The following is a 16,248-nucleotide window of genomic DNA, read 5'->3' as shown; positions in this document are numbered from 1 at the left end:
TTTGTGGAATGTTCTCATTCATAGCAGATGATATTTTCAATGGTCTACTTTACTTTCTTCACACATTGCGTACCAAATACGAAATATCTCGTTTATCCGCTTGCAACGACTGCAATACTAAATTCTGAAAATTAAACTCATTACTTTAAGTATTTCAAAGAAACTAAATTTGAAATACTTGGTCCAGTGTTTTCTAAGATATAAAATGCATCTACCGTCTTAGTTTTCTTCGTGATCCTTAATGTGTTAATAAGAAGGGAAGAAGAAGACAACATTCATATCAAAGGAAATGCTCCTTTTTTCAGTCTGAATAAATCTAAAAACACTGAACTGAATGAAACTAATACATAGAGCTAAGTTAATTTAGAAATGGAACACTTTATTTTGCTGATAGCTAATTTTCTAGTTTTCAAATATACACAATTTTGACAGCATTTTCTTGCCAGTAGAAACCACTATCCGACCTATTTTTATCAAATTTTAAAATTTACGCGTTTATGAGATATTACGATTTAAGAGAAAAAGAACCTTCCTTCATAACCCATCATATTCAAATCGATAGTTGGCAAAACCGTTGATTATTCAAAAAATATCTGTGTATGAGTGGTGGAAAAGTATGCTAACGCTGTCAAAAATGTCCATAAATTTCGAATTTTGTGTTGAAGCACATGATCATTCATAAGAGAAGTTAATTTTTAATAAGCGAATCGCTGAAATGTCCTAAATTTTTTTTTCCAATAAGATAAAAGCTAAAGCAATGACCATCAAAATCTAACCTTATATAAGAATTTTTTGCTTGTTCCAGGATTCGTAAGCTGCCGCAGGCCCCCCCCGAGGAAAATTGAAAATTAATCATTTCTTTAATCATACTTTAATCATAAAGTTTTTGAAAACTTGAAAAGATAATGAAAATTGGAATTTAATTGTATAACAGGTATCGGTACCCGCTTGAAATAATTATTTCCAATAGTTTCATTCCAATATAAGTTAAGCGGGCCCCCTAGATCAAGCATTACAGAATTTTTCTCGCATTTTTTTAGCTGAACAAATTAGTACAAATTTTTACAATACCTAACAATATCTGGGCATTTGATCTCGAATCTTCGACATCAAATCCGAACAAATCTAAGTAGAATTCGGTGATTATTAAAAAAAAAATCTATAAGAAAGTGAATAAAACCACCTAAAATTTTAACTAGTTTGAAGAAAAAAAGGAGAGCCTTCTGGAGATTCAAAATTTGCCGAGATACTCCGGCTGGCTTCATTCCACAATCCATTGTATATCAGTTTTCGGATCGCTCGATGCCCTGTCCAATCCCTCCCACCAATCTCCTCATAGAGTTAAGCTATTGTGAAATATAAATATCATAAATAAAATAGTTACACAAACACCCTTCTTGATGAAATTAAAGCGTTTAGAAGCAGTAGGTTGATTTATGTGAGAGTTCAACTTTTATCCTTAGTAAATTATAGTTTTGGTGTAGTTTTTGTTAGTAATTTTTTTATATTTAAAAAATAGGGACATTTTCCAAGAGTAAGCCAGTCTAGGACAAAGGCTAGAAACCCTATCAAATGGTAAAATAAAAGGAAAAAAAATAAAAGGAGAAAAGTGCGAGGGCCTAGGGAATTGAATGAAGGAAAAATTTCTTTTTTTTGTAGTTAAAATTTTATTAGTAATGTTAAAAAATTTAACCCCCTTAATTTATGCAGCATCTTTGTCCATCTTTTAATTTCAATTGTTGTTCGGCCTTAACACATTAAAAATCGCGATATTGATTTTTTTTTACCGCGAAGAAATCTCAACCAAGAAACAGAGAAATTCAGAAGGTGACTGTTTTGCATCCTTTATTATCAAGAAAACCTTCAAAATAGACACTGATCAATGTTACCCCAAAGCATCAAATTCTGAACAGAGACTAAATCGAATTTAAAGTAGTCTAGTTAATTCCTGGAACCATGTTTTATGTTCATAGGAGTCCAATACTGCTTTTAAAAATATAAAACATGCAACATTCTCTTTAACAGAAAAAATAATTGAAAAATATTGCAAAAAGTCATCAATCTCACCCCGGTTTACGGTATGTTCAAAATACTTTGTGTTCTCTGGGAAGGCATATAAAAAAAGGAGTTCCTTCAAAAGTGGGTGAAGAGTAGTTGAAATTCTATATATAAATTTTAACTAATAAAAGTGTCATTGAACGTTTTCGTGTCCTTGAGCGTGTCCTAGACTGGCTTACTCTTGGAAATTCCAGAAGTTTGTCGAAAGAGTACTTTTTACGAGTGACACCCAAGGCTTTTTTTTTCTTAAGCTGAGATATATAACAGTTGAACCTAGTAGTAAACGAGATTTGCTCAAAATATGCTTAAGTATGCAACAACATAATTTTACACATAGATTAGATTCATAGTGTACAGTTCAAAAGCGATGTTTCTTTTAATGATTTGAACCAGTATAATTATTTTATGTGCTTCTGTTAAAAAATCCATCTGATGGATGATCGAAGCAGTCTTTTGTTGCCTTGCGACGTTTTTTTTTAAGTTGGTGAAAAAGTTACGAAAAATCAGAAATTCATAAAGGACATAGTGGAGTTTTATTGGCGATTTGCAGCTCGAAACGACTCTCAGAGGGCACTGCGATCAAAATGATGATGTTATGGATTCAAATGTCAAAACGCGTAGTGGTTTTGCAAAACATTACAGAAAATTAAGAAATCTCAGTGTTAAATGAGAATTTTCCTATAATTGGATCGGAAAGTAAGGTAAGAAAAATTAAATTACATTCATGTTGGTATTTGTTGAATCCATTTCATTGTTCAATCTTCGATAATTTTAGTTCTCCAAAAAGAATTGTGCAACAGCCTAGAAGTCAACCCAGAGCGAGCGAGCATGTTTCCAGTAGCACATTTTAAGGCACGGTCAAACATTTACTGCCATGAAACTTAGAAAGATTTGTTCGTAATATTTTTAATCATCTTTAACATTGATTTGTGCTTGGAAATTAACATGTTTCCAATACATTTTTTTAGATGCGCATCAAGCTTTGAGTAAGGAATCTTTAAATGTGAAGAAAACTCTGAATTATTTGACTTCACTGAAGCAAACGGTTTTCGGAATAGGAAAAATTGATATCGATATGAAATGTTAGTAATAAAAATCGATAATATTCATTGTGTGCTTTAAAATGAGCTGATTCTGTACTATCTTATACATATTTTTTTTTTTTGAATAAAAGTTAAATAACTTCAACTTCGAATGTCAGGAGCCTACAGAAATACACTAAAACTAGTTAAAATAAAAGCCTAATAAGAGGAGGAATTCCGTTCGGATGTGATGTTTGAGTTTTATAGCTCGTTAAGAAAAGTCGTAAATTTTAAAAAACAATAACACTAAACAATCATTGGCTTTTTTAACATAGCGGAAATACCATATTTCGCTACGAAAATTGCGAACAACTTTTACATTGGTCGGCAAGTATCATTTATAACTTCCCTCAAATTCAGTTTCATCAGAATAGTTACTGTTAAATCGAGTCTTTATAGAAGTTGAATTTTATCTGAAAAACTGTTAAAATTATACTTCTTATTTAAAAAAAACCATCCAAACTGTTAAAATAAAGATTTTCTTAACAAATGAGGTCGTTTTTTCGGTACGAAATGAAACAGTTTCTTCAAAAATCACAATTTCGAAAACCATTTCTATTCACTGCCGTGTAAAAAAACAGCTATCATCACCCTTTTGTTAGTTCCAAATGTGAAAATCAGTTGGCACTGCATATCAAAAAGTTTTGTTGCAAATCGCCAATAGCAATGAAATATTCGAAGACCGCAAGCGGAAAACATACAACTCATTTTATTGATTGCAGTGCGGATAGTTTTAGCGTCGCTGTCGCATGTCGCCAAGCTTTGGTGAACATTTACAATTGTCAGTGTACATTTCAAAATCGTTTTGCTTTTCGATTTCTGCCGGAACATGTTTTATTCTTAACTGATTCCCGAAATTGTGAATTGAGTTGATAAGTGATTTTTATATAAAACCGGCAAAAGATGTTGGTGAATTGTGTAACAATGTGGAATAGTGCTACGAATTATTCCCCTAGCGTAGTTGAGCAATTGCTGTTCATATCAATATGGGCTGAAATAGAAGCGGCAATCAAAAACATGAAATCCAACAAAGCACCTGGGATCGATTGCATCCCTGCTGAAATGCTGAAAGCCGACCCTGCCCTGTCAGCACAAATGTTGCACCGTATTTTCGCTGACATCTGGGATACTGCAACATTCCCGGCCGACTGGATGCAGGGTATCCTCGTAAAGGTCCCGAAGAAAGGAGACCTGACAGAGTGCAGTAACTGGCGAGGCATAACGTTGATCTGTACAACCCTCAAAGTGCTCTGCAAAGTGATCCTCAACCGGATCCAGGAGAAAATCGACGCTACACTCCGACGGCAACAAGCTGGATTCATCACAACGCTACGAATCATACTGGAACAAATCAACGAATTCCAGGACTCTCTTCTGCTGGTGTTCGTTGATTTCGAAAAAGCATTCGACCGACTTAACCATGAAAACATCTGGGCGGCTCTAAGGCGATGAGGGGTCCCAGAGAAACTAGTCCATCTCATCGAAGCACAGTACGAGGCATTTTCGTGCAAGGTCTTGCACGACGGTGTCTTGTTCGAACCAATCCCGGTAACTGCTGGAGTGAGACAAGGATGTATTTTATCACCGCTACTTTTTCTAACCGTAATGGATGAGATTCTGACTGGATCGATCGACTGTGCACCGAACCGAGGATTGTCGTGGAATCCTTCAACAATGGAGCAACTGAACGACCTTGACCTGGCTGACGATATTGTTTTGCTCGCCCAAACACAACAAGACTTGCAGAGCAAACTCGACGACCTCACCTAAAGTTCCAAGGCAGCAGGTCTCAAAGTCAATGTCGGAAATACCAAGTCGATGGAGATCAATACAGAAAATCCCTCCAGTTTCATGGTAGCTGGGCAACAAGTTGAGAAAGTGGAGTGCTTCCAGTATCTTGGTAGCCAGATAACGCCTGATGGTGGTACCAGGAAAGACATCGAAACCCGGATCAGAAAGGCCCGATTTGCGTTTGCGAGTCTCCGAAACATCTGGCGATCACGCCTGATCTCTCTGCGAACAAAAATCCGAATCTTCAACTCAAACGTCAAATCCGTATTGCTGTACGGGTGCGAAACTTGGTGCACATATGCGGTAACGACGCGAAAACTGCAAGTATTTGTAAACCGCTGCCTGCGGAATATCATCCGCGCTTGGTGGCCTGGCAACTGGATCTCGAATGAGGAACTACATCGCCGGTGTCATCAAAGGGCGCTAGAAATCGAGATTCGGGAACGTAAGTGGAGATGGATTGGGCACACGCTACGAAAAGATGAAAACGAGATTTGCAGAGAGGCGCTATATTGGAATCCAGAAGGTCATCAAGGAAGAGGCACGCCCAGAAATTCGTGGCGGCGAAGCTTAGCCGCTGAAATCCGAACTGTCGACGAGAGTCTTGACTGGAGGTCTTTTACCACGGCCCTATGCACCGGAGGATCGGCGCGGGATCATTAATAATAAATAATAATAATGGGTCATCCTGGCTAGTGTATTCTCCCCAGATCTGCCGCTGTTTCTTTGAAAAAGTTCACCAATAGTTGGCCAAAAAGAAAAAAAAAGTTGAAAATGGTATGGGAAAGTGTCGGTGTTCGGATAGGAACGGAAACACCTTTGGTTGGAAGTTAAAGCGAGGGTCTCCTTGAGGAGGTAACTTGATAATGGAGGCTTGTATGTACGAAAATTCCAATACCCGCAGGGAAAGTCAGGCCCATTTTAATAATTTTAGTCTAAATAATAATTTTGATAATTTCAGTTATTCTGTTAATTTTTATCATTTCGATTTTATGGGCCATTTTGGTTATTCCAATCATTCTGGGTAAATTTGTCATTCTGGTCAATTTTGTTAGTTTTTTTTTTTTTAATTCTGTTCATTTATGCTCGTTTTGTTCGTTAACATCCCTTAGCAGTGACCCTTGTTCAACCGAAAAGATCCTCTTTCTTAGGCCGTACAGTAGGACCAGATCTCGTGATAGATTGATTTTGATTGATTGGTTGATAGAGCGCCAAGTGTCGAACCGTTACACCGAGATGGTACCTAGTACCTAATCGCCGCTGTCCAGTTATTGCTGGTTTAACTCTTTCTAATCAGCTAGAAACTAAAGTTTACACATTGTAGGGATCAGACGGATCAGAAAAACAGAGCAAAGTGACGTCCAAACGTTAATTTTACCTCGACTAGCATAATACAATCTGGCTGAACATCCTTCTCTGCTACTGGAAAAACGTGTGTTTTCGTTTTCGACCCGTGCCATTTCCAGTTCCAACTCCTCCTATCCAAGTTCTCCAAGTGGCACGGGAAGCCGGCCGGGAGAGTTTATGTACACACCAGCGCATCGGATTGATTGTAGTTATTGCTGTGTATGCGTTTTGCTCCAAACGGTAAATAAACAAGAAGCGTGACTTAACTGTGCCGAGGAGTAATAGTGCTTGCCTAGTAGCTATAGTTCGGTTTTAGGTCCCTCTCGCCTGTATCTATCACAACAAAACAGAGCTCGCTAGCTAGCACGTGATACGAACGTGGGCCACAGCTGATTGTTTGAATTGGCAGGGCATTGCCATGAATCACGTGGGGGTTGAATTTTTTAGAAAAATCGCCGAAATCAAAACGACTAAATAGAAAACAAACAATGAAAATGACAAAAAAATGATCAATCTGACAAAAATGACAAAAATACACAAAAATTACAAAACTTACAAAAATGAAAAAAAATTACAAAAATTACAAAAGTGACAAAAAAGAAAAAAATGCCAAAAACGACAAAACTTACAAAAATGAAAAAAAATTACAAAAATTACAAAAGTGACAAAAAAGAAAAAAATGCCAAAAACGACAAAAACACCAAAAATTACAAAAATGACAAAAATGACAAAAATGACAAAAATGACAAAAATGGGAAAAATGACAAAAATGACAAAAATGACAAAAATGACAAAAATGACAAAAATGGGAAAAATGGGAAAAATGACAAAAATGACAAAAATGACAAAAATGACAAAAATGACAAAAATGACAAAAATGACAAAAATGACAAAAATGACAAAAATGACAAAAATGACAAAAATGACAAAAATGACAAAAATGACAAAAATGACAAAAATGACAAAAATGACAAAAATGACAAAAATGACAAAAATGACAAAAATGACAAAAATGACAAAAATGACAAAAATGACAAAAATGACAAAAATGACAAAAATGACAAAAATGACAAAAATGACAAAAATGACAAAAATGACAAAAATGACAAAAATGACAAAAATGACAAAAATGACAAAAATGACAAAAATGACAAAAATGACAAAAATGACAAAAATGACAAAAATGACAAAAATGACAAAAATGACAAAAATGACAGAAATGACAAAAATGACAAAAATGACAAAAATGACAAAAATGTCAAGAATGACACAAAATGACAAAAATGACAAAAATTACAAAAATGACAAAAATGACAAAAATGACAAAAATGACAAAAATGACAAAAATGACAAAAATGACAAAAATGACAAAAATGACAAAAATGACAAAAATGACAAAAATGACAAAAATGACAAAAATGACAAAAATGACAAAAATGACAAAAATGACAAAAATGACAAAAATGACAAAAATGACAAAAATGACAAAAATGACAGAAATGACAAAAATGACAAAAATGACAAAAATGACAAAAATGACAAAAATGACAGAAATGACTAAAATGACTAAAATGACAAAAATGACAAAAATGACAAAAATGACAAAAATGACAAAAATGACAAAAATGACAAAAATGACAAAAATTACCAAAATAACCAAAATAACAAAAATGACAAAAATGACAAAAATTTTAAGATTGGCAAAATTTTGATAATTTTTTTTTTTAATTTTGACAATATAGTTATTTTTTAATACTTTGAGATACTCTGAAAAATTTGATCATTTTGAACCTTTCACTTAATCTTTACATTTGAATCATATTCTTTGTAACCTGCAGGAACGTTATTTATGGACTCATTCCTACTTCAGCTTTTGAAAACTGGATTAACAATTCACTTATATGCACGATGTAGTAAGAAAGTAATCGCTTTATTTATCTCACCTGTAAGTAGAAAGCAATTGCTGCTCCCGTTTAACTTTACGCAGGCCTCCAAGAGGAAGCGTGTACTTTTATTGTTGATGACGATGATATACCTAGATAGGACATAGATTGTAGTGTAGATAGATGTATATCTCGGCAACGATCTTTCAACAGTTGACAGGAGACTCAAGAAGGTACCCGCCTTTAAACGACTAGTGAGGTTAGGTTGGTACATACAAACATAAACATTGGCCTATCAGACGCTCAATAGATAAGCCGGAATTAGAAATGGTTTTTGTCTTTCGAGAAGGGTTTTTCTAATTCATGGCTCGTCACTCGAAGGGAACTCGTTTTGTCTACTCTGGGGGACACACATCTCGGTACCTAACCTACCTTGTAACAGTGTGGATCAGACAACCGGCTAGCCCGCGTTGAAATGTAATTTTCTGCTTTTCATATCCACATACACTCTGCATAATATAATCGTTAGCGGGGTCGTTGATACCTCACCCGAGTTGGTTGATGGGATTGGATGGGTCGCTCTTTGTTCCGGGGTCGAATCGGGGGCTCCCGATTTCATCGCACTGCGTAGACGATTCGTGTCGGCGTGACAGCTCTTGACACAATGTGGTCCTCTATAATTGTTAGATGTGATGCTAATCACCCAGAAACGTTGAACCAGTGCCTTCAACCTCCACCAGGCTCAAGACATTCATCCGTTCGTAAACAAATAATAATGATTGCGATTCTTGGGGAGAAAAATGTACGCGTTATGAATCATATTATTCTTGGGTACTACGAGCTGAGGCCCTGGGTTCTTTATTCACACACGTTGAGATATGCGAGGGTGTTGTCAGCGCCATTTAGTCACATCAACCAACAACGTTCAAGAACCGTGGACGTGCAGTGGAAAGTAAGTTGCTTTTTTGTTGTTATTGCTCTCTTAATCCCGGTGCGAGTTGTTTTTGTTTTGCTTTTGATTCGAGGTGGATAGTCAAGAAGAACCGGTTTCAAACTGTTTTGATTTGGTTTTCTTCTTTCGTTGTTGGTCACGATTACGGAATTGGATTATCTCAATTGTGCTGAGAAATTTAATAACTTTGAGGGCTAATTTTGAGATCTTTTATCCAATAAATTTTCGGTGAGAAGTTATTATTAAATATTAATAGATTGTTTTCAAGAACTAGTTTATAAATAGTACTACCTTTTGAAGTTGTTGACAATTTCTATCAATCCCAGAGCTTCCAATCCCTCACAAATAAGCTGTTAATTGGTGTTTAATTGCTGATTAGCGGGCACTTTCTGATTGGATTCGATCGGTAGTGCGATGTGCGATGTCATCGCAAAATCTTCCATCGCCATCGGTAGATATAAATAAGTTTTGCTCTCGATTATCACATGGCGATCAGTAACCGAACATCCATCCAGTGAATTGTGTTCCACATTAACGAGCTTTACGAGCGTGATATAACCAATGACATAGGGAAAGGAAAGGTGTATTCTGTACTGATAAGCGTCATACAACCTACCGAACCGACATCGAAGCTTTGTCCTATATGTCTATTATCTGTGTCATTCCCAGGCCCAAGATTACGGCGGCGATTACATGTCATTTTACTTGGAATCTTTACGCCGATTACCCTCGTCCTCAGACAGATAGGAAAGCACACTGCAATGTGGCATGAAATTGTCTTTACCGATGATTGCTTGCACTACACTAGAACTTAAAATATTTGGTAAATGTTTTAGACTACCACATTGCAGATAGAATAAATCATAGATTACGACACATTCAGTATATACTAAGGTTCTTTTACGCGTTCTGAAATCCATCGGACTTGGAATATTTTCGCTAAAAACGTGTTGATTCGTGAGAGCCGTATAGAAGAATCGTGTCCATGGCAAAACAAAAATCGTGTGGAAAAGCCGTGTTCTGTTGTTGTATTTTATATCTATTATCATTTTGACAGATTTTGAGAAATACTTTCTCCGCCGCAGCCCGTGGCTTTGAGGATAGCCTTCAAATCTTCTAAGCCAGCGGGAATGAGATCGAATCCAGGTTACGGCGTACATAAATAGTACACTTTCCGAGAGTTGGTGGTTTCGGCGTCTGTAATTTGCTAGCCATCATATCTTCGAAAGATGAAGAATCTCTTCGAGGAAACATCAGGTTTCATTGAGATCCTGTATGTGTTTGTGTTCGTTAAAAAAAAGGAACTCAAACCAAAAATACGAACTATGTGAGGTGACTTGCAACTAACCATATCGTCACTACGCCAAAGACAGCATACATAAACGGTGTTCGGATCAAAAGTGGTCAAACTAAACTGCGTGTAAATCGATTATTTGTTTATTAAAAAAATCAAAGTTGGTATCTTTCTTTTTGAAGTTCTATCTGTTTAAAAAACGGAAAAAAATGCTCAGTTAAGATTACGATCGACCTAGTCCAAATTGGCGAGACTTTCGTTTAACGCCTGCCATCAGATTTTGTTCAATCACACTATAGACTTTCTACGGCGCAGAACGCCAGTTTGCGTTGAACTGCTTGTCTCTGCTTACAGTTTTGCTTAACTATCGTCCAATATTTTTCGATTGGGAGAAGTTCTACACGCTCAATTTTATTTAACCATTTTTGGTTCAAAAATAACCATTTTATGGCTTTGGCCCGAAAACTGGCAAAATGGTTATTTTTTAAGAAGTTTTCCTTCGTGAATTTTAACCATTTTTGTAGTTCTCGGGCGTTAACCAAAAAATGTTTGAATAATTTGGTGTTTTTATCGTAGCCATTTTGAAAAATCGATGTGCAGGCGAACGCTTAAGAAAAAAATCCACTATACCGCGTAACTGAATCGAGTCATCATTTCAATCGGTCCAAGTAATTCTGGAACACATCAAATCTGTTGGTAAACATAAAAGGTAAATAGTGTTTTATTGATTATCTTTAAATAGAAATTCCAACCTAGCAAAACATATTTCAGGACACGGATGAGAAGACCCCGCTTGAAATTCATATCAGCATATATTCCTCTCTCTATCTGGAAGCGGTCCTCACTCAATAATCCGGTAAGTTTTTATTTTCTTTTGATTTAGCCTTCCAAGGAAGAAAGTTGTGTTACTGAATTAAGCATTCTTGTTTTAGGTTTTTTTTTATCATTTTGGTGCGAAATGCGAGATACTATGACGACCGTTTTTTCACCATCCGGAAGAAGCTGGAACCGACTGGACTACTTGAGAAACATCACCCGCCGGTCACCAGTAAATTATTCAACCCCCCGTAAACGAACAACACTAGTGTTGCGACACAGATATTTTGGCCATTTGCTGAAGCTACGGATTAACAAAATGCCACCCAGGCATGAGATCACCACTTCCGGAGTTGTTCGGCACCGATGTTAGGTGATCGTGGGGGAAAATCACTTTTGCTGCTACAAATGTTATCGGGTGTTTCGACCGCTGTTGGTGTTCACCTAGCGCTAGGCACTTAATTACTATGGTAAATTGTAAATAAGAACAGAAAAACAAGGAATAATATAAATAACATATTTGAAAAACGTGTTTTTGCTTAATTTTGTCGATAATTTTCAATATAGTTCAATATTGCTATTGCAGTTAATTACGGTTCAAAAATATCCATTTTTTACTTCTCCACTCTTTCTGATTAAGTTTAAAAAATAACCATATTTCTACTTCTCCCCGAAAAGTCATTTTATGAGTTCTCATGGAGAACTCATAAAATGACATTTCCCGGGAAAAGGTTAAAAATGGTTATTTTTGAATCTTAAATGGTTTAATAGTTTCTAGCGTGTAGTGTGATGGGATGGTTCATACCCTTGGACACAACCTGAATGTTGATTTAATTGAATGATTAATGGCATTTCGGTGAACTATACATTCTAATAGAAAGAATATCAAATGAAAGTAATGAAAATTATAGACGGATAGATTAGATTAGGAAGCATGAAAGGTGTTAAAAATGAGCCAAGAGCGTGATTTGAGAAAACTTCTTGCCGCACAAGACCATTTGTCCCACACCGTATTATTGTCTAGAAGAAGCAAAGTCGATAGGCTGACTTTGCATTGATCTATACAATGACACATGGATGGATCCAAGCACGTGTTTTTCGTACCCCGATCGGACAAAAGGAAATGTACGGAGGGTACGAAAAACACGTGCTTCGATCCATCCATGTATATTGTATAGATCAATGCAAAGACAGCCTATCGACTTTGCTTCTTCTAGACAATAATACGGTGTGGGACAAATGGTCTTGTGCGGCAAGAAGTTTTCTCAAATCACGCTCTTGGCTCATTTTCAACACCTTTCATGCTTTCTAATCTAATTTATCCGTCTATAATTTTCATTACTTTTATTTGATATTCTTCCTATAAGAATGTATAGTTCACCGAAATGCCATTAATCATTCAATTAAATCATTAAAACCAGCGGTGATAATCTGTTAACACAACCTGAATGTTGTTAGCAGCATACCACTCCATGACCTTTTTTCATTATTGCAGGATGCCAAAACAGCACAGACAAGTCATTTTTTTTCAGGAAAGGCAGCAAACGCTTTTGAAGACACTCTTTTGACGATTGACGGTTCCGGCTGCAACGAAAATGTCGCTTTACAAGCCTCAAGTCCAGATGGCTTCCCAAAAGAGATATTGCTTGGAAAACTTTGATAGTTTAATATGCTTGAGAATGTCTGCCACCCTTCTCCATCAGGTTGCCGTATAACATTCTTGTCCCGGAAGCTGTTTGAAGTCTGCCTTGGCGTGGGTTTCGTCGTCCATTACCACGCAGTCAAACTTCGTCAACAATGTCGTATATAGCTTCCGAGATCTTGTTTTGCCGTAAGGTTTTGCTTCAAATTACGATTAACATTCACTACCTTCTTATAAGTCGATAGTCCGGATCATTTTTAAGCTTCATGCACGGTTGTAGACGATATTCCTAACTTATTGGCGATATTTTGAACGGAGAGATTGAAGTTTCGGTTGAAAGTGCTTGCCACTCTTATGTTCGTCACTGCGGCTCCTGGACTTCGATTTCCCTATGTCGGAAATTTTCATCGCCAAAACGCGTCTATCACTTCAAAACCTCTTTCCAGAATGACTTGATCAGCGTTTTCCCGTTCGAGTTTTTCTCGCTTACTCACTCTTCCTTTTTCCAAAACAACCCGGTCCTTCCATCCCTCTTTCTCTCTTGCAAGAGTCATGAAACGGGCTACGTTAGCAATGTTCGTTAAACGAAATGATTTTTCTCACTGACACAACGGAAGGATTATCACTAATCACTAATCACTAATCGTACTTCCATAGCCAGAACTTATGTCTGAGTCCCAAAGAATAATAAAATTGTCTTATTATTCTTCTTGTCTTTGTTCATGTCTTTGATTTTTTTAACATAAAAATATTAAAATGATCAAAAACACAAAGTGGTTGGGCCTACCATGGAGCAGAGAACGCAGAGACATCTGGAACACAGGAACAGGAAGAAACGTGGACCACCAGTACCATACGTTTCAAATGGGCAGTATCGTTGGAAGCATGCTAAGAAAAATGCTCCTTGATGAAGTAACCAGGCGTAATGTGAAAAAACTCTGTCGATCACTATATTTGACCATCCTAGAAGGGCTGGAAATGATTTATTTTGTACACAGAAATCCTAAACCTTAGATTGAAAGAATTTTCAAGATTTTTAATATTATAAATAAAAAGATTCCTAAGTCTAAACTTTTACTTTCATTGATGAACTGTTGAGGATTTCAGTGTACAATCATTTCTGGTCATCGACCAAGGATAAAGCGCCTTTACTCGCTCTTGAAAATAAAATAAAAAAGAGAAACGGAAAATATTAGTACATCATGAAACCTTTCGAGGTCTGTTTAGAGCTCGAAAGGTTTCTTTCATAAAAGTTAAAAATCTTGGAAATGTGCACCGCATGCCTTATAAATATTGGAAATTTAAACATTATATTGCAATCTTCTTGTACATAAAGTAGGCATAGATCGGGCTCACCAATTCCACCAATTGCTTAATAACTATATAAAAATCATACAATGCAAAAGATTAAAATCGTAAAAAGGTTGGATCTCACCAAATAGATCGACAGCACACACTCTTCGCCGATTTGAAACCATAATTCCAAAAACCACGATTTCTCATAGTATTTTCTCTTATCCGGTGATCGCACATGCAAAATATTAAGAAACCACATCACATTGTGGAAATCATGTTATTTTACTATCATATGAACCGAAACACTTTCTTTGAAACCCAGCTCCCAGCAGAAACCCAGCATATTCCACCTTGATTTCTCAACTTCTGTTTTCTGCGCTTTGCCTTCACGCAGAAAAAATTATTTTGGAAACAATAAGATTTCGAACGAAAATAATAAAATTTTTGGTTGGGAAAATGCACAAATATATTCTTGGTAACACTGACTAGAATTATCGATTTCATTTAAACTTATCGTTTGATTGAAAACGAAATACCCCCTTTTTGAAAATGATCCACCATTCTTGTCAAAATAATAAAAATAATTTGGGTAAAAACTAAAAAAAATGTAAAGTTCAAAATAGCGAAAAAAATCAGGTAAAAAATAATGGAATTTATGATTTGAAATAATTTTCTTTTTCTTTCAATAAATCAGAGCAATAATTTTTGGTTTTCGAATCTTTCCACTATATTTAGAATCCGTTTTTTTAATTATTCAATTTATTCTTCAAACTTATTCTGCTTTCTTTGATTTTCTCGGGAATCGAGTCATCCTCGTCAAGCAACAGCAGCATAGCGGCACCTCCTCCAAAACCGCGCTCTGGCCAACAGTCCAACCGGTGTTGCTGCTGCTGATTCAAGTCCACGTAAACTCATGATAATAGCATGATTAACATAAGTTACCGTGCATATAGCAGCAGTCGGTGGTAAAATTCTGCCATGTTCTAAAAATAAAATTAAAGTTTAGTAGCAAAGATAGTAAAGAAGCATTAGATTTTTCAAAGTTAAAAATAACTTACCTTCCAAACTATTGCAGCCGGTTTCTTCGGAGGTTCAAACTCTCCGGAAAAATATCCACCGCGATTCCACCGCTGCTGGTGGCCTCCTCCCTCAATTTTCGCAGTTTTCTACATGGTGTGCTCGTATCAGATGAATCAAAATTTTCTCTATTTTTTTTCTTTTTTTTCCATTTTTTAACCTATGTTTATTTTGTTTTTGAACTACACGTTTATTAAAAAAAACTAGGTTTTCATTTGAAAGCAAACCAAACTTTGATTTCAAGTAGTAAAAACTGAGTGTGCAAAAATAACAAAATTTTGTAATTATTTCCAATTGATTTTTTCATGAAAATAACGGGAAAATGTGCATTGAAAATACAAAATAAAATAACAAAACGTTTTGTTGAACCGACCCCCCGTCTTTTTTCTGCGTGTTTGTAACTATGTAAACCTAAGCAGGCCACCGAAAAAACCACTCCTCTCCAGTACTGGAATTTGTATTTTTTCGTCTACCTCAACAAGTTTCTTCCAGTCACAAAACCCGAATCGGTGAACATTAGAAAAATAATTGAAAGTTCTTCCCTTTTCATCACTATCACAAAAGAAAATTTAGCTGGATCCGTGGATTCAAATCAACCGAAATTTCTTTATCTTTCACATTTGGGGCACGCGCATTTTCTTCTCGAATCTACACGAATGTAAGTGGGAATCCAGTGTTGACCGTCATAGCCGTGAACCATCAAAGAATATCGACATTAAATAAATATTCCGATTATAACACGATTGAGATAAAAGAATTCACTGCACTGTTGTAAAACTTATCTAAACTTGATCAAATAAATTTCGATGAATCACGACAAAAAACGCGACCGCGGAAAAAAAACGACCGCATTCCCTGACACAACGGAAGGATTATGCACTCAAATAAATATTTATACAACTTAACGAATCATGCACTCAAAGAAATGTTTCAATTAAAACTATTCAATTTTCAATATTTCTTCTTCGATCCCCATCTGGATTCCAGTCAAGCGCCTCTCTGCAAATCTC

Source organism: Uranotaenia lowii, chromosome 3, assembly GCF_029784155.1.
Source record: "Uranotaenia lowii strain MFRU-FL chromosome 3, ASM2978415v1, whole genome shotgun sequence".
NCBI lineage: Eukaryota > Metazoa > Arthropoda > Insecta > Diptera > Culicidae > Uranotaenia > Uranotaenia lowii.
This window is presented reverse-complemented; position numbering follows the sequence as displayed.